The sequence below is a fragment of the Gorilla gorilla genome, chromosome 3, assembly GCF_029281585.2.
Source record: "Gorilla gorilla gorilla isolate KB3781 chromosome 3, NHGRI_mGorGor1-v2.1_pri, whole genome shotgun sequence".
Lineage (NCBI taxonomy): Eukaryota > Metazoa > Chordata > Mammalia > Primates > Hominidae > Gorilla > Gorilla gorilla.
In genome coordinates, this window is record NC_073227.2 from 170950865 (window position 1) to 170975224 (window position 24360).

At 36.7% G+C, this 24360-nt stretch overlaps 1 non-coding gene across 1 annotated transcript; it reads left to right on the plus strand.

The window, feature by feature from the left end:
- The first annotated feature begins 271 nt into the window (after positions 1-271).
- LOC115934420 (U6 spliceosomal RNA) lies at positions 272-379 on the plus strand. Its single transcript, XR_004070225.3, has one exon. It is a non-coding gene; the product is annotated as a U6 spliceosomal RNA (small nuclear RNA).
- Positions 380-24360: the final 23981 nt, after the last annotated feature.

Below are 24360 nucleotides of genomic sequence, written 5' to 3' on the forward strand. Positions count from 1 at the left end.
AAGCCTTGGGTAACTCCCCCATCCTGTATTCTCTGGAGAGATGCCACCTCCCAAAAACTGTGGAGTGTAACACATTAATGTCTCAGAAGGTGGGAGGTGGGGGGGGGTGTAGATTTTCTCTGTTAAAATGTTAATACAATTATATGAGTTTAAATGTTTAAAGGAAGATAATTAGGATTTTTCAGGGCAAGTTGATAATTTTCTTTTTTTCTCAATAACTTCTGTAACTAATTGCAAAAGTAATGCCCACTTGGAGATGATAGAAAAAGAAGTGCTTGCTTCAGCAGCACGTATACTAAAATTTTAACAGTACAGAGAAGAATTAGCATGGCCCCGGTGCATAGGTGACATGAAAATTCTTGAAGCATTCCGTTTTTTTAATTAAAAAATAAATCAAGGAAAAACCCAAAGAAATGAAATTAAATTCACCAATAATCCCCTCCATTCTGAAATTACCACTATAATAATTTATTATGAATTTGGCAATGTGGAAGTTGAACCAGGACTACGATGACAAGACTCGGGGCAAGAGGAAAACTTTGGCTAAGCCAGAAACACAATGATGCTCGGGGCAAGAAGAAAAGGGGTTAAAAAAATTTTTTAAGAAACCTGTAAACATTAAGGATTATTTTGGTGAAAACTAGGTAGAACATTGTAAGGGAGGTGCACATCCTCATTGCCACACTAGACTAGCTCACAGGGGCAGAAGCTGAGATTCACCTTTGTAACTTAGCACCTAGCCCACCTGGAAGGAAGAAAGGAACTCCTTGCTGTCATTCACCCCAATCAGGCTCTCAGGCAGAACTCGCCTGTGTGAAAAACAGCTTGATTTTACATCAATTAAGCAGAGTCCTTTTAAGTCCATTTAAGATTCATATTCTACACCTTTTTTGCTTTCTCAGTCCAGAATATCTTAATACATAACATGTCTGTCCTCAAAGCAGTCCTGTAGTCCTTCTGCTCTCAGGTTCAGATGACATCTCTCCCTTTGAGGTATCGCCCAGAGCCCACACAGAATTTGAATGTTATGCACATCAAATACTTTCTATTTTAAGTCAGAAAATCACCAGCATACTCCACGGTTGGGGAATATTTGTTCAGTGATTTTCCCATAATATAGTAGCATGCAGAGAGAAACAGCTAATGGTGGTCAATTTCAGCTCAGTTCACTGCAACAAATATTGATTATGTGTTGTGTGTCAGCAATGGTCCTAGGTATGAGTATATAACAATAAAGACATTCTCCCATCTTGAGAATCTCACAGTCTGTAGAGGAGAGACAGACACAGAAATTATTTTTGTACAATTGTTAAGTACAAGTGTCTCTGGTACATGAAAGAAAGAAGGATACTGTATTCCCTTCAATTAACCTTCCTCTACTCATAAAACTAACCCATTAGTTTGTTTGTTTTGGGGTTTTGAATTACTTTTCATTCGTTAAGCACCTATTACATATGGCTGCCATTGTATTAAGTGCTTTGTAGATACTGTCTCAACTCTAACAACCCTGTGAAATGAACGTTACTTTCCATATGTTTTAAGCTTTATTGAGGCATAATTGGCAAATTTAAAAATTGTATCTATTCAAGGTGTACGCTGATGTTTTGATACACATATACCTTGTGAAATGATTACCACAAGCAAGTAATATATCCATCACCTCATGTAATTACTTTTGTGTGTGTGTAGTGAGAAGACTTAAGATCTACTCTTTTAGCAAATTTCAAGTATACGATACATTATTATTAACTATAGTCGCCATGGTGTACATTAGGTCTCTAGCACTTATTCATCATAGAACTGTCCATTTGAAGTCTTTGACCAACATCTCCCCATTTCCCCTATCCCCAGGTCCCTAGTAACCACTGTTCTTTCTCTGCTTCTATGTATTCAACTTTTTTAGATTCCACATATAAATGAGGTCATGCAGTATTTTTTTTTCTGTCTGGCTTATTTCACTTAGCATAATATCTCCCAAATTCATCTATGTTATCAAAGATGGCAGAATCTCCTTCTTTTTTAAGGTTGAATAATATCACATTGTGTGTATATATATATATACACACACATATATACCACGATTTCTTTATCCATTCATTTGTCAATGGACACTTAGGTTGGTTTCAAATCTTGGCCATTGTGACTAAATCTGCAATGAACATGGGACAACAGATACCTTTTCAAGGTACTGAATTCATTTCCTTTGGATACATGCCCAGAAGAGGGATTGCTGGATCATATAGTAGTTCTGTTTTTAATTTTTGAGGAATCTCCACACTATTTTCCACAATAGTTGTACCAATTTACATTCCCACCAACAGTATACTAGGGTTCCCTTTTGCTCACATCCTCCCCAACACTTGCTATCTTTCATCTTTTCATAATAACCATCCTAACAGGTGTGAGGGATATCTCACCATGGTTTTGACTTACATTTCCCTGATGATTAGCAATGCTGAGTACCTTTTCATATACCTGTTGGCCATTTTTGTGTCTTCTTTGGAAAAATGTCTATTTCAGACCTTTACCCATGTTTTAATCAGGTTATTTGGCTTTTTGGTATTGAGTTGTTTGAGTTCCTTATATATTTTGGTTGTTAATACCTTATCAGGAATGTTGTTTACAAATATTTTCTCCCAATCTGTCAGTTGCCTTTGCATTTTGTTGATTGTTTTCTTTGCTGTGCAAAGCTTTTCAGTTTGATATAGTTCCATTTGTTTATTTTTGTTTTTGTTGCCTGTATGATGACCAAAATTACATTCCAAAGCCAACGTCAAGGAGCCTTTCCCCTATGTTTCCTTCTAGAAGTCTTATGGTTTCAAGTCTTACTTGAATCCATTTGGAGTTGATTTTTGTGTGTGGCATAAGATAAAGGTCCAATTTTATGATTTTGCATGTGACTATCCAGTTTTTCCAACATCATTTACTGAAAAGACTATCTTTTCTCCATTATATATTCTTGGTGCTCTTGTTGAAAATTAGTTGACTATATATTCCTGGGCCTATTTCTGGGCTTTTAATTCTGTTCCATTGGTTTACGCGTCTGTTTTTAGGCCAGTATCAAACCGTTTTGGTTACTATATAGGCAGTAACATAATTTGAAATCTGGAAGTATGGTGTTTGCAACTTTGTACTTCTTTCTCAAGATTGGCTATTTAGGATGTTTTGTGGTTCTGTATGAAATTTAGAATCTTCAGGATCTTTTGTGGTTCTATAGGAATTGTTTTTTCCATCTCTATGAAAAAATGCCATTGAAATTTGATAAAGACTGCATTGAATTTATACATTGCTTTGAATAGTGTAAACATTTTAACAATATTAATTCTTCCAATCCATGAACACAGGATATCTTTCTATTTATTTCTGTCTTCTTCAATTTCTTTCATTAGCATGTTATAGTTTTCAGTGTATAGATGCTATGGTGTAAATGTGATATTCTTTCCAAAATTCATGTTGAAACTGAATCTCCATTGTGGTTATATTAAGAATTGAGGCCTTTAGGGAAATGATTAAGTCATGAGGGCTCTGACCTTATAAATAGATTAATGCCCTTATAAAAGAAGCTTCAGAGAGGGTTCACCTCTCTTACTCTTCCATCTTCCACCATGTGAGAGTGCCAATGTGAGAAGACGCTATCAATGAAAAAGGCCCTCACTAGATACTGAACCAGCTGGTTCCTTGACCTTGGAAAAATAGATTTCTCCATGAGACAAATCTTTGTTTGGTGCAGCCCATGCCACAGCTTTCACTAATTAGAGTAGGGTGCCTGAGGCTTTTCATTCTTTATAAATTACTAAGTCTCAGGTATTTTGTTACAGCAGTACAAATGGACTAATACAACAAATCTGTCACCTCTTTGGTTACGTTAATAAAATTAGAAAGGAAAGAAGAGACATTACAATGGATGCCTCAGTAATAAAAATTTTAAAAGGTCACAAGGGACTATTATGAACAATTATATGCCAATATATTGTATAAGTGAACATGGATACATCTGTGGAAATATACAACCTATCAAGACTGAATCAAAAAGAAATAGAAATCCTGAACAGATTAATAACTAATAAGGAGATTGAAATAGTAATCAATGTCCTCTGAACAAATAGAAGCCAAGGACCAGATAGCTTCATCACTGAATTCCACCAAACATTCAAAGAAAAATTAACACCAACTCTTTTCAAACCCTTCAAAAAATAGAAGTAAAAGGAATGTTTCTAACTCGTTTCATGAGGCCAGCATCATCCTGATACCAAACCAAACAAAGATACCACAAGAAAAGTAGACTATAGACCAGTATCTTTGAAGAGCATAGATGTAAAACTCCTCAATAAAATATCAGCAAACTGAATTCAACAACATATCAAGAGCATTATACATTATGACAAAGGGGGGTTTATCCCCAGAATGCTAGGCTGGTTTAACATACACAAATCAATCACTGTCATATACCACAGTAACAGAATGAAGGATAAAAATCAACCCAAATGTCCAACAGTGATAGACTGGATTAAGAAAATGTGGCACATATACACCATGGAATACTATGCAGCCATAAAAAATGATGAGTTCATGTCCTTTGTAGGGACATGGATGAAGCTGGAAACCATCATTCTCAGCGAACTATCGCAAGGACAAAAAACCAAACACCGCATGTTTTCACTCATAGGTGGGAATTGAACAATGAGAACACATGGACACAGGAAGGGGAACATCACACACTAGGGCCTGTTGTGGGGTGGGGGGAGGGGGGAGGGATAGTATTAGGAGATATACCTAATGCTAAATGAAAAGTTAATGGGTGCAGCACACCAACATGGCACATGTATACATACGTAACAAACCTGCATGTTGTGCACGTGTACCCTAAAACTTAAAGTATAATAAAAAATAAAAATAAAAAAATAAAGCAGAGGGAATAAATGGAACCCCAAATAAAAAAAAATCACAATCATCTCAATAGATGTGGAAAAATCATTTGACAAATTCAACATCCTTTCATGATAAAAACTCTCAACAAAATAGGTATAGAAGGAAATTCCCTCACACAATAAAAGCTATTTATGAAAAGTCCACAGCTAACAGTATAATCAATGGGAAAAAATTGAAAGCATTTCCTCTAAGATCTGGCATAAAGCAAGGATTCCAACTATCGCCACTTACATTCAACATAGTACTTGAAGTCTCCACCAGAGCAATCAGTTAAGAAAAAGAAACAAAAGACACCTGATTTAGATATCAGAAAGGAAGTAGTAAAACTATTCCTGTTCACAGATAACATGATCCTATATGTAGAAAACCCTAAGAGCTCCAAAAAAAATACTGTTAGAACTAGTAAAGTTGCAACTAGTAAAGTTGAAGTATACAAAATCAATATTCAAAAAAGTGAGGTTTAAATTTAACAACATTCTGCAGCTGGTAAAGTTGCAGTATACAAAATCAACATTTAAAAATATTACATCACTGGTCATTAGAGAAATGAAAATAAAAATTGCAACGAGATACCATCTCACATCTAATTAGAATGACTATATTAAAAAATCAAAAATAGCAGATGCTGGTAAGGTTGTAGAGAAAAGGGAATGCTTATACACTGTTGGTGGGAATGTAAATTAGTTCAATCATTGTGGAAAGCAGTGTAATGATTCTCCAAAGAACTAAAAACGGAAATACCATTCAACCCAGCAATCTCATTACTGGGTATATACCCAAATGAATATAAATCATTCTATCATAAAGACACATGCACGTGTATGTTCATTGCAGCTCTATTCACAACAGCAAAGACATAGAATCAACATAAATGCCTATCAATGTTAGATTGGATAAAGAAAATGTGGTACATATACACCATGGAATATTATGCAGCCATAAAAAAGAGTGAGATTATATCCTTAGCAGGGACATGGATGAAGCTGGAGGCTATTATCTATAGCAAACTAATGCAGGAACAGAAAGACAAATACAGAATATTCTCACTTACAAGTGGAAGCTAAATGATGAGAACACATGGCCACATTGAAGGGAATAACACACACTGGGACCTACCTTATGGTGGAGGGTGGGAGGAGGGAGAAGATTAAAAAGTAAATAAATAATGGATACTAGGCTTAATACTTGGGTGATGAAATAATCTGTACAAAAAACTCCCATCACACAAACTCACCTATGTAACAGACCTACACATGTACCTGTGAACAAAATAAAAATTAAAAATTTCACACCTGTAATCCCAGCATTTTGGGAGGCCGAGGTGGGTGGATCACAAGATCAGGAGTTCAAGACCAGCCTGGCCAATATGGTGAAACACTGTCTCTACTAAAAATACAAAAATTAGCCAGGCATGGTGGCAGGAGCCTGTAGTCCCAGGTACTCAGGAAGCTGAGGCAGGAGAATCCCTTGAACCCGGGAGGCAGAGGTTGCAGTGAGCCAAGATCACGCCACTGCACTCCAGCCTGGGCAACAAAGCAAGACTCCATCTCAAATAAATAAATAAATAAATAAATAAATAAATAAATAAAAATAATAAAAAATTTTAAAAGCAGTTGCATTTATTTACACTAATAACTATCTAAAAAGAAAATTAAGAAAATAAATCCTTTTACAATAATAGCATAGAAAAAAATAAAATACTTTTCTTACAGATATAAAAGCTAAAACTCATAGATTAGAAAATTTGCCCCAAATCACAAAATTAGTAAAATGACAAAGTCATAAGTTTGCATCAGAATGCAATATTACAGTCTTCAAACAATCTTACTTTTTTCGTGATTGTACTTACCTGGGCCCACTGAAGTTCTCACAACTAACTGAGTATCATGCATTCCATCTCTTAATATCCAACCATGTTACAAAGCTAGTTTAACTTTGTAGGTATCAAAATCAAATAATTACAGAAGAAAAGTTTGCACTCTGCTTTGGTCATATAATCTCTTTTAAGCAAAAATTTCCAAAGATTTACCATTGCCTTTCAGAAAGATTTCCATCCAAAGCAAAAACCCTGGCATTCAAGGCCTTGTTGTATGTAATCTGTTCCACTTCCACTGTAAAGCCTATCTTTACAAAGCCCGTTTTGAGCCACCTTCCTCCTTAGGTAAAATCATTTATCAGGAGTGTCTCATTTACCATGTACTACCCAATAAAAACAAATCTCCAATATATGAACATTTGAATTACTGATGGCAATACAGAGGAACAATTTTATTTGATAATGTTACAAAAAAAATGCAGTAATACATGTGAGGTGCTTAGAAGAAGACCAGGCAAAAAGCGATAGGCCAATTTTATTGTCATTTAAAAACTGGAACTACAGAATGAATTGTTTCCTTTATATTTTGGACTTGCTGCTCTCACTCATTCTCTGGGCTTCTTCCTGTTCTCCAATGTTTGGAAAACATTTCCATTTTGGTTGAGAAGTAATTTGGACATTTTTGTCTAGCCTGTCTGAACTGATAACCTCCAGCTGTGTTGCTAAGCAGAGTCTGTGGATGCTCATGAAGTTATCTATAAAAGAGAGCAATTCACCATCAAATGAATTTGTACTTCCTCAGATGTTCAAGTCTTTTTCTCTTTTTGCTTATCTGCGCCATCTCTTGGGTTTCTCTTTACACTAGAGTTTACTTTTTCATGAACACAGACACAAAATACAGTTAATAGATTTATTTTGATAGAGAAAAAACATTTTTTCCAACTGAATGTTCAAAAAATAAATTTTGAGAAAAACGGTTTCACACAAAACATGGATATACACTAAAAGGTTAAGAATAGTAATCTCTTGGTGATAGAAACACGATATTTTAATTTTGCTTATCTGTACTTTCTAACTTTCTACAATGCAGATATATGGCTTTTATAAAAATTAAAAAAAACCACAACTCTGGATCAGCTCAAAATTATGGCAGTTGTACTGTTATTGTCTTATTCAAATAAAAACTTTATATACTTTGAACTTGATATAAGAGAAAGAAACCTAAAAGTTCTTTAGTCTGGGTGCAGAATACAACAAAACTGAATTCCCAATAAAGTCTAATTATTTTTCTCTTAAATTATTAAATACATATGCTAGCCATGAAAAATAGCAAGTACTTTTGTCATTTTAGACTTATTTTAATTTTAGTCCTATGGGTAGAGTCAATGCTCACTTTCAGTTCTATTTATTGGAGGTTCTCTATTCATCTCTTTCCGTTGCTGTTTGTTCTCTAACATCATCTTTCAGAAGGGCTTAGGGGGAAATGTATTCTTTGACTTTTTAGAAGTGCAAATTTTTCCCATATTTTTATATTTGAGGCTTATTTGGTTGGGGATTAAATCCTTGGGTTACTGTGAGATAATAAGACATATATGTAACTGCCCCCAGCCCCTGGCCCAGAGCTCCTAAAATCCTTGCATTTTCCTGAGTGATAGGGGTGCTAGGAGAATCTTTTGTTCAATATTTGATCTTTGACTCTGGTTTCTGACAATGAGCTCCTAAATCCCTTGAAATTTACTGCGTAATAAGAGCATATTTCGTTCTAATGAGGTGACTTTTGCTGGGCTCCTAAAGGGGGCTGGTCACCAGGATGACCAAGCCATGATTGGAAGCTTGGAGCTTTCAGCCTCACCCCTCATTCTCTAGAGCAGACAGAGGGCCTGAAAATGGAGTTAATAAACCTCCATAAAAGTCCTTAAACTATAAGGTTGGGAGAGCTTCTGGACTGGTGAATGCATCATGTGCTGGAAGGGTGGCACAACCACGTAAATGGGCACAGAAGCTCCTGTGTTCAGTCCTTCCAGAGCTTGCCTTGTGCCTCTCTTTATCTGTATTCTTTATTATATCCTTTATTGATAAACTGGTAAATGTAAGTAAAGTGTTTCCCTGAGTTCTGTGAGCAGTCCTAGCCAATTATTCAAACTGAGTTGAAGGTCATGAGAACCCTGATTTATAAATGGTAGGTCAGAAATATAAGTCACAGCCTGGAACTCCTGATTAGAATTTGAAGTAGGGGAAGAGTCTTCTGTGACTGAACCCCCTTAACCTGTGGGATCTGGGGCTACCTCCAGGCAGACAGTGTCAGAATTGAATTGAATTGAATTAGAAGACAACCCAGCTGGTGTCCACTGGAGAGTTGCTTGGTTTGTGGGGAAAATCCCACACACATCAGGTGTCAGAAGTATTGTGTTGAGTGGTGAGTGAAAGCGGGAAAACAACATTTCCCCCTGTATCTCAGAGTTGTTTTCTTTCCTGAAGGTTTTTCATGTATTTCCCATTTATGTATTCATGTTAAATGTTGCTGAGGAGAAATCCAAGTTGAACCTAATTTTTTTCCCCTTACAGATGGCTTGTTCTTCTCTGCCTCAATGCCTAAAGGATTATTTATCTGAAATCCTTTCATTTTACTTGGATATGTGTGGTTTTCAAACTTTGTGTGTTAAATTTTCCTACAACAGTGTGTTCTCTTTCACTCTTCAAATCTTTTCATCTTCTTTGATTTATTCTTTGTTTTTTGACTTACATATTTAAAAAATCTTAATTTGTTTCTCATAGAGATACCAAACACCTATGATAGAGCTCCTTTGTCTTTAATATCAGTCATTTTCTCTCTTTTGTTTTTTAAAAGTTTTTTCACTTTTTTCATTTCTATCTTATGTGTCCCTTCCTTTGTTTCCAACAGTCTTACTTTCTTGAGTTCATTTCCATCTTTTTCTGGTATCTGACCAACTTTTCTAAACTCTTGTATCTTTGCTTTGAATATCTATTTATTAATGCCATCAAGTCCTGGCAATGAATTTTTATTTTATAAACGTCTTCATTGCTTCTTTTTTTTAATTATACTTTAAGTTTTAGGGTACATGGGCACAACGTGCCGGTTAGTTACATATGTATACATGTGCCATGTTGCTATGCTGCACCCAGTAATTCGTCATTTAACATTAGGTATATCTCCAAATGCTCTCCCGCCCCCCTCCCACAACCCCACAACAGGCCCCGGTGTATGATGTTCCCCTTCCTGTGTCCATGTGTTCTCATTGTTCAATTCCCACCTATGAGTGAAAACATGCGGTGTTTGGTTTTTTGTCCTTGCGATAGTTTGCTGAGAATGATGGCTTCCAGCTTCATCCATGTCCCTACAAAGGACATGAACTCATCATTTTTTATGGCTGCATAGTATTCCATGGTGTATATGTGCCACATTTTCTTAATCCAGTCTATCATTGATGGACATTTGGGTTGGTTCCAAGTCTTTGCTATTGGGAATAGTGCCACAATAAACATATGTGTGCATGTGTCTTTATAGCAGCATGATTTATAATCCTTTGGGTATATACCCAGTAATGGGATTGCTGGGTCAAATGGTATTTCTAGTTCTAGATTCCCGAGGAATTGCCACACTGACTTCCACAATGGTTGAACTAGTTTACAGTCCCACCAACAGTGTAAAAGTGTTCCTATTTCTCCACATCCTCTCCAGCACCTGTTGTTTCCTGACTTTTTAATGATTGCCATTCTAACTGGTGTGAGGTGGTATCTCATTGTGGTTTTGATTTGCATTTCTCTAATGGCCAGTGATGATGAGCATTTTTTCATGTGTCTTTTGGCTGCATAAATATCTTCTTTTGAGAAGTGTCTGTTCATATCCTTCACCTACTTTTTGATGGGGTTGTTTGTTTTTTTCTTGTAAATTTGTTTGAGTTCATTGTAGATTCTGGGTATTAGCCCTTTGTCAGATGAGTAGATTGCAAAAATTTTCTCCCATTCTGTAAGTTGCCTGTTCACTCTGATGGTAGTTTCTTTTGCTGTGCAGAAGCTCTTTAGTTTAATTAGATCCCATTTGTCAATTTTTGCTTTTGTTGCCATTGCTTTTGGTGTTTTAGACATGAAGTCCTTGCCCATGCCTATGTCCTGAATGGTATTGCCTAGGTATTCTTCTAGGGTTTTTATGGTTTTAGGTCTAACATTTAAGTCTTTAATCCATCTTGAATTAATTTTTGTATAAGGTGTAAGGAAAGGATCCAGTTTCAGCTTTCTACATATGGCTATCCAGTTTTCCCAGCACCATTTATTAAATAGGGAATCCTTTCCCCATTGCTTGTTTTTCTCAGGTTTGTCAAAGATCAGATGGTTGTAGATATGTGGCATTATTTCTGAGGGTTCTGTTCTGTTCCATTGGTCTATATCTCTGTTTTGGTACCAGTACCATGCTGTTTTGGTTACTGTAGCCTTGTAGTATAGTTTGAAGTCAGGTAGCATGATGACTCCAGCTTTGTTCTTTTGGCCTAGGATTGACTTGGCAATGAGGGCTCTTTTTTGGTTCCATATGAACTTTAAAGTAGTTTTTTCCAATTCTGTGAAGAAAGTCATCGGTAGCTTGATGGGGATGGCATTGACTCTATAAATTACCTTGGGCAGTATGACCATTTTCATGACATTGATTCTTTCTTCATTGCTTCTTTAAGATTTTATTGATGTCGTGGAGGGTTTTGGTCACAATTTTCATGGACTTGGTGGCTACATTTATCTGGTAAGCTTTGTGTGTTACTTGTTTTCCCTGTTACTTTAGTATAATAATGCCGATAGCCAGAAGTCAAAAGAGATCATTTAAAGTGAACTTTTCAAGTAATGGATATACAATATACTTAAAGGTAAATACTTAGAAAAAGAATGTAAATAACTAAAACCAACTAGTTGGGTAAAAGCAGTCAGAGAATGTAGAAATATACTCATTTTCTCATTGCTTATAGTATGGAGTTGATATATTTACTAAAAAAAGATTAAGAACATTTAATAAAGTTTTAACCAAGTACAAACCCTCCAAATTATCAAAAGAAATAGAAAGCAAAGCAAAGGCAGGTTATTTATGAGTTTTTTAAGTTACATAAACAGAGTGAAACTTAAGATAATGAACAGAACTAACAAATATATCACATAAGAAAACTCACTCAAAAATAAAGAGAGGAAGAACTGATTGAACTCAGCAAAATGCTAAGATATAAAAGAAACAAATTTAAAAAGTGATTCAAAAAACTTGAAAGTGAAAAATAGTGGGCAAATATGTCAGCGTATATAAACCGTTAGGAAAGAAGCAGTCATGATCTTAATATTCAGATCCAGCTGAATTCAAGGCCAAAAGTATTTAACAAAAACAAAGATATTTTATCAGAATAAAAAACATGACACACAACGGATATCTAAAAGTAACATATACCTATGCACCTAATAACCCATCATCAACATTTATGAAGCAAAAATACAAGGTACTACAAGAAGAAATATACAGAAATATATTAATGGTAGTAGTTTTTATTCATTTTTCCCAGCTTATGAACGCTCAAACAAAAATAAATAAGAATTTAGGGAAAAAATGCCTAATAAAATAGATATATATGCTATTTTTTAAAAACCACTTTTATACTCTGGAAAGAGATGATAAACTTTTTTTCCAAATATCTATGGACCAATCATATTATTTAAAAAAAATCCTATAATAGCCCTCCCAAAAAAATGCTAAATTCTGAAGGAAAAAATAAGTAAAAATAATATTTTCTGATATGAAAGACTGTAGACTAAAAAGACAACAGTGTGGTCCTGGCATATAAACAGAACAGAAAATGAAATAGAATACATCCAAAAATAGACCCAGTACGTAAAAAAATTAACAAAGTGGCATTTCAGAAGTGTGGATGACAATGAATTACTTTATAAATACTGTTGGAACAGGCAGATAGCCATCTAGAAAATTAATAAAATTGGATCTTGTGGAACAGACTATGAAATATCCCTCAATATTCATTCTCTGCTTCTTTTTTTGTCACAGAATTCCTGATCTTTAGCTGGATACATAGTTTCATTTCCCTGATTACCTGACTGTTCACTGTGGCCTTGTGACTTAAGTACTAGCCAATAAGGATGAATATAGAATTGATATACAGCTTTCATTAAGTGTTTTTAAAGGGAAAGGATATGGCTTTTTTCATCCTTTCCTCCTTCCTGCTGGCTGGAATCCGTAAGTCTTGGATGGCACTCCAACAGCCATCTTGGACCATAAAGTGACCTTGGAAATAGAAGTTTCTGATAGTGAAGTAATGAAATGGAAAGAGCAGAAATCCTTCATCATGAAATATCATACAAGCTCTGAATCTGCATGAGAGAGACGCAGAAACTTCAGTCTTATCCATATCTCATTACTTTAATTATCATTCTTAGCTGAACTTAACCAGTAGAGTTCCTTTTGTCCCAGTATCATCTCTTACACCAAAAAAAACTCCAGAAGTCTTAAGTATTTAAATGTTAAAAACAAAACAAAAACTATAAATGTATGAAAACATGAGAGAATTATTTTTATAATTTTAAGGTAAGAAGGCCTTTCTCAATGTAATACAAAACTAGACAACATAAAATGAAATGTTGATAAATTCAACTACACAAAAACTCTACGTGAAAAAAAAAACACCATCACAAGGTTAAAAAAAACAACAAATTGGATAAAATATTTGCAATATATTTTGCATTACACTAGGGCTAAATGCCACTAGCTCTGTTGAAAAACTGGCAATGATTATGAACAGACACTTTCTAGAAAAGAAATGTGGAGAAAAGACTTACGACCTCCAAAACTATAATTTAATAAGTTTGTGTTGTTTTAAGCCATTTAAAAAACAGGAAATGTGAATAAGTCTTAAATATATGAAAAGATGCTCAGTCTTACTCATAATAACAGAAATACAAATTAAAGTTACTAAGAGGTAGCTTTTTCTACCCATTAGATTGATAAGAATAAAAAACTTGGGAATACCTAAGAACCTGTTTTCTCAAAAGCTTGCCCAAAGAATATATTATCAGTGTAAATTGATACAACATACTGACAGCAATTTGACAATATATATGAAAAGCACAAGCGTACATAGTTTTTGACCTAGGAATTCCAGTTCCAGATGTTTATCCTACAATGCATATGAATATTTGCCAAATTATGCATGCACAAGGATATACATCATTGCATTATTTGGAAAGATTGGAAAGGACCTAAATGTCCATCAACAGGAGCTGCTTAAATAAAATATAGTATATTTACACAATGGAATTCTATGTAACTGTTAAAAGGAGCTTTCTATATACTAATTTGGAATAAAAAGATATATTGTTAAGTGAACAAATGAGAAAAATATGTGTATTATAATTCTTTTTGGGTTTGCAGAAGCACAGAAATATATATATACACATACATACATATGCTTGCTTACGTAATGAATATCTTTCTAAACATATATAAGAAACTCATAACAAAGGTTGCCTACAGGGAGGAGAAGCTGGCCAGGAGAGAGGAAGTAAGGGAAATGTACTCTTAGTATTCATGTCTCTGTGCATATTTTTAATGCTGTAATATGTTTATATATTAACTATTCAAAGTAATCATTTAATTAGATTTAAATACAATAGAATAAAAATGAATGGCTCACAAAATGAAAAAGACAGAAATTATAGCTTATAATCTCCAATTAAATGTGTCATCCTGGGCTAACATTAATGTTTGAAAAGATACGTAGGCTTTCAATTTCAGGTAACATTCCAGATAAAAAGTTGAAAGATTTCAATTAGATAGCTCTATAAAATGCATTGTTGCAACAACAAACCTAATGTTAAAATAATTTATTTATAATTGAAACTTAAAAAATAATAATTCAAACTTGAAAAAGGGACAGTGTTTATTTCACTGTGTAAAAACAACAGTTACAGCAATCCCAAATAGCCTCAGTGTTCTGCCATTAAAAAAAAAAATTAGTATGGAAGGCCAAAGCAGGCAAATTGCTTGATCCTAGAAGTTTGAGACCAGCCTGAGCAACACAGTGAGACCCTGTCTCTACAAAAAAATACAAAAACTAGCCAGGTGTGGTGGCACGCACCTGTAGTCCCAGATACTCAGGAGGCTGAGGTGGGAAAATGGCTTGATCCTGGGATGCGGAGGTTGCAGTGAGCTGAGATTGCACCACTGCACTCCAGCCTGGGTGACAGAATGAGACCCTGTCTCAAAATGAAAAGAAAAGAAAATTAGTAAATTCAATGAGAATAGAGTCTTCATCTTGTTCCCTGTCATCCCCAGAGGCTGTGACAGAACCAGACACAGTATAAGGGCACAAAATATTCTGAGTAAATTAAATACGTAAATTGAATTATATCTAAAAGAAACAATGAAAAACATAATGCTATAATGTATCACTGAAATTCTTTGTAAATTGGGCTTTGTTTTAACAAATATTAATCCAAATTTCTGCTGTTCTGATTTTCACAACATCTAGGGTCTCACTGACTTTTTACCTGGCACATTTACTGTACTGTTAGCTCTGGAGAACAGACTGTAAGGTTTACAATTTATGGGCAAATTTTCATATTGTGGCACTTTCTCTCTCTTCACACACACGCATGTGCACACACACATGCACACACACATGCTCACATGCTTCTCACTTTTACTGTTGTCAGGCTGCTCACTTCTCATACCAGCTGCTCTTCCCACCTGCTCCCTCCAAACATAATGTAAAGCCTCCATCTGATGCACAGAAGGGACACCAACAAAGATAAGAGTAAGTTTCTGAGGCTGGTTCTATTCTCCATTGAGGCAGAGGGTGTTGAAAGAGTTCAAAAACTAGGTAGCAGGAAGATAATGTGGTTTCAGTCTAGACACGAAAATAGAAACACTGGCACCAATCAAAGTAAAGGAAATTGTCCTTTTAGGAAAGGACTTTTCCTTCTAGATGACATTCAAAATCCCAAATCCCTTGCTAAGAATGAAGGGCATTTAGTGATAAAGATTTAGTCTCTTCTGAGAAAGTCATGGAATTCCTGATAAGAATTTCCATGTCTTGATTTCCAACTAGTGGTGGGGTTTAGTAAGGTCATTTTAGGTGTATTTCTCATCACATAAATTTATTAAAGAATTTGGGCACTCTGAGTTCCTGGAAGAATATCCTGAATGTAGATTTTTTTTTTAGTAAAACTTTCAAAAATGGTTCATAATAAATAGTTTCAGTAAGTCTTACAATTTGAGTATGGAATTGAATAACCAACCCATGTATTATTTTTAATTGTCTAATTAAGATGACCTCAGCTGGGCATGGTGGCTTACACCTGTAATCCCAGCATTTGGGGAGGCTGAAGGCAGACGATCATGTGAGGCCAAGTTTGAGGCCAGCCTGGGCAACATAGTGAGACTGTCTCTACAAAAAAATTATTTTTTAATTAGCCAGGCAGGCTGGAGTGTGCCTGTAGTCCTACCTACTCTGGAGGCTGAGACAGGAGGATCACTTGAGAACAAGATGTGGCTTCAGTGAGCCATGATTGTGCCACTGCACTCAAGCCTGGGTGACAGAGAGAAATCTTGTCTCCAATATAAATAAATAAATAAGAATAAAAAATTTAAGCTGAGCTTAATTAAAATTATGTTAAAATCTGGTTTTTATTTTTCTTTTTATGAAAGTATAGCTTATTTTTGTTCAATTAAATTTTTTTAATTTTAATTGGAATGCATCTGCTATGGGAATCTAATCCAGTCAAGTCAGTGACAATGTCACAGGAGCCATTGCTAAGAAAGAAAGCAGCAGGAGTTGGGAGAAATCAGGTCAAACAGCAAAAACCAGAGGCAAAAGCTGTGGTGGAGAATCAGGGTGACATGGAGAAAACATAACAGTCATCTACAAAACAGAAGCCTAGGGCCCAGCCAAACCAAGATAATAATGTGAAAAGGATTAGATGAGACAAAGTGAGTATAAGCAGAGAGGTTTTTGTTCAAGTGCAGCAGTGCTGAGGGGAGGAAAAGGAACTACCAATTGTACAGCCAAGCCTGACTCCTGGGAGTTCCATTTGCACCTTATCCAACACATATTAATTGATACTGTTTTCTGTACAAACACTATGCTGAGTACTGGGGTAAAGAGAACAGTCTCTAACTTCATGGATCTTATATTATGGCAGGGAGCAGGGAGTGGGCAGCAGATCAAATAAATAAATAACCTGATTAGGAAGTAAGCAAATACCACTTTAAGATTATGATAGAGCTATGAAGGAAGCAGGCAGGATGCTGAGAGGCAGAACAGGGAGAGAGGACCTATTTTAGAAAGCACAGTCATGGAAGGCTGAGAAGGAGCCAGGCACAAAGAAAAGTGAAGGAAGAGCTTTTTATACAAAGGGCACAGCAAGTACAAAGATCCAGAGGCAAGAAAAACTCAACCTATTCAAAGAACCGCGAGAGAATCCATGTGGCTGCAAACTGGTTCTCCTGAGGTGGCTCCCAACACCCATCACAACTTATCCCACAGCTCACAACCCTCTTGAAATCATAGCTTTACTGTAGTGTCTAAATTATTCTTCCTCTTTCATTTCTCTTTAGAAATATTGTCTAAATCATACCCTCAAGCTAGTGATAAATAGAAAGAAATTTTCTTCACATTGTTTTTAGTTTTGTGTTCGTATAATGATACAGTTCAAATACAAAAAAAAAAAAACACTAGGAAATTGTTTAATCAATGAATATGCATTTGTATGTGTGTCTACAAAAGCCCGCCCACATGACTTAGAATCACCGACCCTTCCTTGTTCATGAGGTTACCATGGCACCCATCTTTTCAGAGCACACAGCTTATATCCACATCTAGCTGTGTTGGCCCCGCTAGGTCTCAGTGGGGAGAAGTCTCTTTAGAGAGCTACAGCTAGAGAGAGTCAGTAGGTGATCTAGATCTGATGAGAGAACAAAATATGCAAGATTAAATGAATCATGCAGTCTGAAGTCAATTTCCTGCCTTGTATTTGTTGGTGGTAATGTTAATACAGCATTTTAAAAATAAGTTTTTTATATATGAAAAAGGTTTGATTTTTGGTCCACAAGCTAGTAATACAAAAAAAGTCACATTTCTTTATTTCCTTTCTATAAACCTAAATAAAACTCAATCTCCATCCCAGCAGGTGGTGGGAAATTCCATTTTAATCATTATGGGGTTTTGTTTCTTCCTACTCACTGCCACCTCCAACTCAAGGTCATGCAAAGGTCTCCTTTTAGAGAGGTAAAGATGACATTATCTGAAGGCTCTAGAACCAGACCACCTAGATTTGCATCCTGGTCCTGCCACTTACTAGTGTGAGATGTTGGGTAACTTAATTAACCTCTTTGATGACTAATGGAGATATGATAGTAACTACTTCATAGAGTTTTTAGACAATAGATGAGTTAATATATATAAGTGTCTTAGAATGATGTCTGGCACTTAGCTGTGCAGCAAATATCTATCATCATCATTGTCATCATTTTCACATGATGTGAAAGTATCTAAGATATTTCTCCAGCTGCTGGTTCACTCTGGTTATCAGAGAGGCCCAGTCTCCCAACCCAAAGGATTTTCTCATATTTCAAGGTCCTGCTGCTTCTGCCTGGAAGCTCCTAAGCCTCTGAGGTGTTGTCCCCACCCCAGGACAACACCCTGGAATGACCCACAGGCCCCCACCAATATTCCAACTATTTCCCAAGAATCTCTTTGCAAGCATCTCCCCCATTTTCCTCTCTTAGGACCACTGAAAGCTTCCCCTCCCTCTCAGAACACCCAGCAAAATGTCTTCAGTGAGCTTAGACTTCACAACAAAACTCAACTTCAGAAACTAATAGAAGCTCCAAGCAATTTTTGCTGCTGGAAAAAGGCTGGTTACCTGCTGTGTGGGGAGGAGTCAGGGGAATGGAATCACACAGAGAGAATAAATACAAATCTTTATTTTCCTGTCACACTGATTCTGTCATACTTGCTTAGGCTGACACATGCTCCAAACGACTGTAAATATTGTACAACCAACAGCAGTTTCACAAGTGAAAACGAATCTGTCTTTGGTAATGGCTGATTGTTCCTGCCTGTTTCAGGTGGTGCTCCAGGATAGAAGAGCAAAAGGACTGTGACAGAAAGCACAGGAACCCTACTAGGTTTCATTTTTAAAAGAAGGAGAGAGGCCGGGCATGGTGGCTCACGCCTATAATCCCAGCAATTTGGGAGGCCAAGGCAGGTGAATCACTTGAGGTCAGGAGTTCAAGACCAGCCCGGCCAACATGCTAAAACCCTATCTCTACCAAAAAATACAAAAATTAGCCAGTCGTGGTCCCAGCTATTTGGGAGACTGAGGCAAAAGAATTGCTTGAACCTGGGAGGCAGAGGTTGCAATGAGCCGAGATCATCACTGCCCTCCAACTTGGGCAACAGAGTGAGACCCCGTCTCAAAATAAAAACAAAAATAAATAAAAGAAAGAGAAAGAGAATTTGGGAAGACCCAAATGACTGGGCAGTGTGGTTTGCAACCTCCACTTGAATTTGGGGGCCATTAGAGTTTGGAGATTCACCCACATTCAAAACAAATCCTGAAACAACTGCAGTATAAATGATACTGAGAAAAGCATACTAGGACAGGACAGAGACACAGGGACGGGAGTACTTAGCAGGTACAGAGGAGCTGTGACAACAGTGAGCTGAGGTTGGCGGACCAGTTAAGGGAGAAAAGAAATAAGTACTGGAGATTCAGGCAGGGAGCCAGAGAGGATGGTTGTCCTTGATGCATTTGGGCAGCAGAGGCAAGCAGGAAGTCCACTCGTGGTGGGAGCAGAGCAAGCGAAAGCCCTGAGGGGGAAAGAAGGAGACACAAATCCCAAACAATGACTGGAACCTAGATGGCTCCACCTCGTTCTTTGACACTTTGCTCATCTTTTGTTGACACTCATACTAGAAGCTCACTTTGATTTTTTCCATATGATTATCTCTAGCTTTGTTTCTAACTGTGCTATCTGAGTTGCTTTCCAGGCCCACACTTCTTTCATCTGTTGGGGAAGACAAGGAAGGGAGAATTCTAAGAAAACTTATTTATTCCGTAAGAGGACCACTGACCCTTTCCATGGCTTTTGATCACTTGAATTTGTCAGTCCTTCTCTGAGCCTGGGCAGAATTCCGGCTGAGAAGGACATGGGGTTGAAAGAGAGGGGTCACCTGTCCTTTCTCCCCATTCTAGGTGGCTTTACTCCCGATGACCCATTTAAGGCTTGAGGGTGGTGGAGGGGGAAGTCCACTTCTCTGAATGCCTATGCACTAGTTGGGACAGAAGGGACAAGTTTTTCTTTCTAAATAGACATTCTAACTTGTGACTTTCTACCTCCAGGGTGTCCTTGATGAAGTTCTCACTTTGCCTTGGCTCAAGAGTTCATGAACCCTGTCCTATACTCCTAACAGGAACTGCGTCACCTCCTTTTGGATGGAAAGCAACCTCTTGTTCAACTAAAGTGGCTTTCTAAAGGCAGCCAATGCCTTTCTTTTAATTGGCCTTCAAAGTTTCTAAAATAAGTATCACAGGAAACTTTCTTGTTCCTTCCACAGCTATGTGGAGCAGGGTGCTCTGTGGTGTGTGCCCCTGACACCCTCCCCACAGGCAGTCATGTTTAACTGCAGCACACACCTATATATGGGGCTGAGGAAGTTAGCTCTGGGTCCAGTCTCACATAAAGGCAGGTAAAGACTCACAGACGGGAGCCCCACGTATACTAGGAGACCCTGATGATTGAATGATGGAGGAGCCTTGTCTATACTCCTTACAGCAACAGCTGGACCTCACTTTGAAACCTGAAAAGTCGTTCAGCTTTAGAACACATTGAGATAAAAGTGGACTTCAGTATCACTATTTGCTCTTTCTTACCTTGGGAGGTTACTGCCTGAAGTCTCAGTTTCCTCATGTATAAAATTAGCATAATAATAGGACCTATCTCACAGAGCTGGTGTGAGGATTTAATGATATTATATGCATATAGCTTGCAATAAAATGTCTAGCACAGAGGAAGCACTCAAATACTAGTTACCTACCTTCACTTTTCTTTTTCTTTTTTCTTTTTCTTTTTTTCTTTTTTTTTTTTTAGTGCAGTGGTGCCATCTCGGCTCACTGCAACCTCCGCTTCCCAGGTTCAAGCAATTCTCCCACCTCAGCTTCCCGAGTAGCTGGGACTACAGGCGCCTGCCACCACACCCAGCTGATTTTTGTATTTTTTGTATGCTGGCCAGGCTGGTCTCAAACTCCTGACCTCAAGTGATCCTCCCACCTTGGGCTCCCAAAATGCTGAGATTACAGGAGTGAGCCACCATGTGTGGCCTCACTTTTCCTTTTCTATAAAAAGACCACCATTGTTTATTCTTCCTGACTTAAAAGTTTCATTATAAAAATCACTTTTTTGAGTTTAAGCAAAGGTATAGTCTCAAGAAGACAATAATTAAATGCCCTTGAATTATTGGGGATGTAAAGGGGGTTGAGGGTTTAACCTTTTTTCAAGAACACATTAGCCTGGATTTGGTTTTATTAAACAAATAATATGTCTACTATTTATCTCATTAACCAATTTCAAGGAAGTAGCAAGAATGGCATAGGGAGAATGGAGCTTCAGACCTGTACCCTTATATTTTTTTGTGAAGCTGAGGAAAAATCATGAAATGTCTAGAGCTTAGCAGTTACACAGGGAGAACAAGCCTGAGATAGAAATGAGGGAAGGGGTCCTGTGGCCTCTTGCCAAGGGACAAGTATCAAGTCACAAGGAGGAGAGAATAAAGACATGGTTTTCTGAATTTCTATTCTCCCTAGAATCAGCCCTGCATTAGAATATAAAATAAAATAATGCAGATTATTAATTGTATCAGCAGGTAGGTATTTTAATCCACTCTGCTCAAACATGTCAATAAGAACTTGCAAGCAATACTTCTTGTCTTCTTAAAGTTAACTATATTCTCTTTCAATGACAGGGTTTCTCTAAGACTAAAGAATTCAATTCAACCAGCATCTATCATGCCCCTATTATGTGTCTTCACCCTACAAGTCTCTGAAGTGACCGGGAATAAATCTTGTCTCCACTAAAAGCCAACTCTGAAAGGCCCACTCTGAAAGACAAAACAGGGATTCAGGAGTAGCATGCTAGTCATACAACGTTAGTAATATTAACACAGAATTTATTGTTTCTGTTCCACTTATAGTTGGATTGAGACTATCATAGTGATAAGAGGAAAAATAAGTTCTAGTGATTAACACAGAGGGGTGTGTGTGTGTGTGTGTGTTTTACATATTCTTTATTTTCTTACTCTGTTCAAGGCCAAGAGCATTCTCCAAGTAACTGATATCTTCAACAGAAGGTGGTTGATGAGGTAATTGTGCTCTAAAGCCTATAATGCTCTTCAAAAGAAAGATCAATGCTGGGATAATTCCAGCCCAGCTGACAGAAGGGCTATGGAAGACACTGAAGTTTAGGGTGCACAGAGAACTGAAGACAAGCATGAACCACATGAAAGGCTTTAAGAACATGTAACTGATGATCCATGTGATAACAAATGCAGAGGGAAACCTGGGGTATTGTTGATCGTGAGGGTCTTGGAAACAGAACAGGGGAGGTAGGACATTCCTGATAAGGGCAGCAACATAAGAGAATGCCCATATTTGGAAATAATCATAGGTATTTGCAGACACATATTCAAGAAAAAAAGTGCGCAGAAACTAAATCACTCCACCAGTCAACCTCAAAACCTTCACATTGATCTCTGGTATACTTTTTTGCCATTTAACTCTACTTAGTATGGTTTATTCTTTTTTTATATGGTTGAATCTATATAAATTGAACGGTGTGTCAGTGCTTGTCTTACACTTTTTTGTGTATACTTCTCAATATAGTGGCTTGCAGATAATAGACACTCAGCAAATATGGTTGGATTCATAGTTGATGCCCAGGCATTGGAAACTGGATCATCAGCTGCTCACTCGTAGCGCTTTGCTAGTTTCACTCCACCTGTTCCATGTTCTCACCTGACTATTGATCTGAAAGCTGCACTACTAAACTTTAAATCATAGGTTTTCAGCCTTTGCTGCATTGGCATCTCCTGAAATCCTGGAGCCTGTTACCCACCCTCAGATATTTTGATAACTGGGTAGGGCATGACTTGGGCATCAGGATTTCTAAAAGCTCCTAAAGTGATTCCAACGTGCTTTAGAAGCAGAAATGAAACAAGAACAGGAGGGCCAATGGGGAAAAGATGAGTCCAGAAAGTTGTCTTAGCTATTTTAAAGTCATTTATCACAGTGTTATTGGTCATATTAAAATGGCAACATTTAAGTAAGCATATGAATAGAAATGTCTTTGCTTGAAGAACTAAGAGAAAATTATTATGTAATTTTAGGTCATTACTATTATCGGGTATTATTAATAAGTACAACTAATTGTAACCTTTGGATTAGATGAAACACATATGATACATTTATTATAATTAAACTATTTGAATATAGAGTACATTGTGTTAATAGCTTGAGCAATTTTAATGAAGTATATATGGAAATTTCAAAGCATGAACTCTGTATACATGTCACAAATATTTCAGGAAAGATGTCCATTATCATACCAACTAAGGCAAAATATCTATATATTGTGCTCCACACTGAATAACTTGTCTTACATTCCTAATAACCATAATAACAATAGTTATCACTTATGGAAGCATGGTAATAAGCACTTTGGGGTTATTAATGTCAGCTTCATGACAATCCTTAATGCAGGCATTGTTTTCTCCTTTTGATGAGGGAATTAATATGATGAAGCCAATACGGTCAGGGTGGTAAATTTGAACCAATGACTGTGGGACTCTAAAACCTATGTTCTTGTGTACCACTCTAAATTTTGAACATAACAAGCAAGCAAATTTGAACCAGTTCAAATTTTTGTATTTTAGTGTTTATTAACAAAACTGCTCCCAATCTTAGAACATAATTTCAATTACAACCTAACCTTTTCATCTGGTTGTACATAACCCCCTGCACTTTTCTTACACTCTGTTCAAACTATATCAATCTTTCTTTCCTGGATAATTCAATGATATTTTTCTCTCCCATTGCCTTAGTCCATGCAATTACTCTGCCTAAAATGCCCTTCCAAGTCTTGTGCACCTTATCATTTTCCTCATCCTTTCATATCCATCTCAGATGTTACCCCTTCTATATGTCTTCCTTGATCCTTTGGTTTCAATCTGTCCCTCCTTGAAATTTTCCTAGAACTATCTTGTTTTTAGCACTTGTATTGTACCTACTTGCATTACAATTATTTCTTTACTTATCTTATTCTCTCCAAATTATGAACACTTGACCATAGAAACTCTTACTTTTTGTCTTCATATTTCCCTCAGGGCCAAAAGAAGAGGTTCTCAACATGTGGATCGCATCACCTAGCAACTTATTAGAAATGCAAAATCTCACACCACACTCCAGATCTACTGAATCAAAAACTGCGGGGCAGGGCTCAGCAGTCGTGGTTTGTTTTTGCTTTTTGGTTTTTTTTTTTAAACTTTTTGTTTTGAAATAATTAAGGA